Raw genomic sequence first — 1,816 nt, forward strand, 5'->3', positions numbered from 1 at the left:
ATAAAGACATATAGTATCTAAATTCGGTTCTGCTCCGTTCAAGAACCTGCCTTGCTAAAAATTCACCCCAGTACGGGACAGATAATTACGCACTCTGAACAGATAAAGATGAGATGGGTACCAACGGATTTAAGTGATGTTGCCATTCCTATATATAACTAAGAATATTAATTTTGTAATATTTTTCAAAAGAATAAATCAACATGTTCGTCAATAAATGCGAATTCTAATTGTCAAGAATCTCAAGATAGCCAATATTTTCGGTGCATGTTGAGTGGGAAGTGGCAGGAGAATGTACTTGAAGCAACCTACTTTAATCTAATTCATTTTATTTACTTTTTTATTTTCGGGTCAAAGCCGCCTTAGTATTTCTCAAGACGTATATTTTGGGGTTGAATAAATCAAACGCATTTTCTCAGATTAAATATATTTATAAGCCCTAGTTTATTTGGTTAAAAACGAAGCAACAGATAATAATTACAAGCTGATAGTGAACCAAATAAGATATTCCATTGTTTCAGGCAAATAATTCACCTTTCTAAATCGGAGTATTTTGACTCGGTCCTCAAAGGCAATATAGCCTTCAATTTAAAAACATATTCATCTCTAAAGAAATAAGAAAAATAAAGGTGAATTTTGATTCCTTTAGGATAGTGGTTAGATGACTAATAACTTAAGAGTGGTTTATGAGATTAACTTTGTACACTAAAATTGTCTCTAAATTTCAGATATCACATTATTTAACCACGGATAATAGAGTGACAATATGTCATCATTGCGGGTAATTCAATTGGTCATTGAATATTTATTAAGCGATTTATTTAGTCATTGAAATTAAAAGATGTGGACTAAATTAGTTTTTATTTTTTTAAAACAAGTTATCTAGTGTAAATTTAGAGACCAACTTAAGTCATGTACAATAATATATGAACAAAATATATTGTAACATGTAGTCTAAATTAATATTTGAACAAATTATATTTTACGTTACTAAAAGGCATGTCATTACTCTATTATATAATATATTAGACAAATCATAACGTGATACATGTTATTGAGTGACATAATTAATATGAATCAAGTTGATCAATCTTAAAAACGCTTTTAGTATTATTGAAATTTTGAATACAATTTTACTATAAAAGACCAAGCATTAGTGGTGGTTAGATATTTCCAATTATGGAATTGATGGAGAATCCGTGATGGTTGAGTCAATTTGTTGATTAATATGGTGGGGTAATAATACAGTTGTAGTAGTATATGAACATTCTTTGCGTGTCATTTATTCTTCATTTGTTGGCATGCAAAAGTAGAAGGAAGTAAATCATCTTATAATTATGACAAATGACTCATCAATATCACTACTTTGTGGTGGAAATTGGAATAAGGGAAAGGATGCAAGATTTTTATTTGGTTGGCTTAGACTTTTTCTCATGACTTTGCCACATGTAAGTGGAATCAATGCCCCCATTTACCAGGCACTAAGATATTATAAGAATTGTTAGGGCAAAAACAGATAGTAGAATTTTATTTTATTTATAATATAATATGATAAGAATTTAATTTTTATACACTAAATGTGTAAAACCTTTTACATTACAACCAGTTATGTTGACTATTTACGCGTTCAGTATAAAAGATAATTATTTTTGTTAATGTGACATTATGTGATTGGATACACATGAAAAATAATTTTACACTGAGATGCATCAAAATTAAATTCATATTATAATATAATATTTGTTATATTAAAAAAGGAAACAAGAGAGAAAATAGTAATGAAATATAAATTAATTTTTTTTAACATATTAAATTA

Source organism: Arachis ipaensis, chromosome B06, assembly GCF_000816755.2.
Source record: "Arachis ipaensis cultivar K30076 chromosome B06, Araip1.1, whole genome shotgun sequence".
Lineage (NCBI taxonomy): Eukaryota > Viridiplantae > Streptophyta > Magnoliopsida > Fabales > Fabaceae > Arachis > Arachis ipaensis.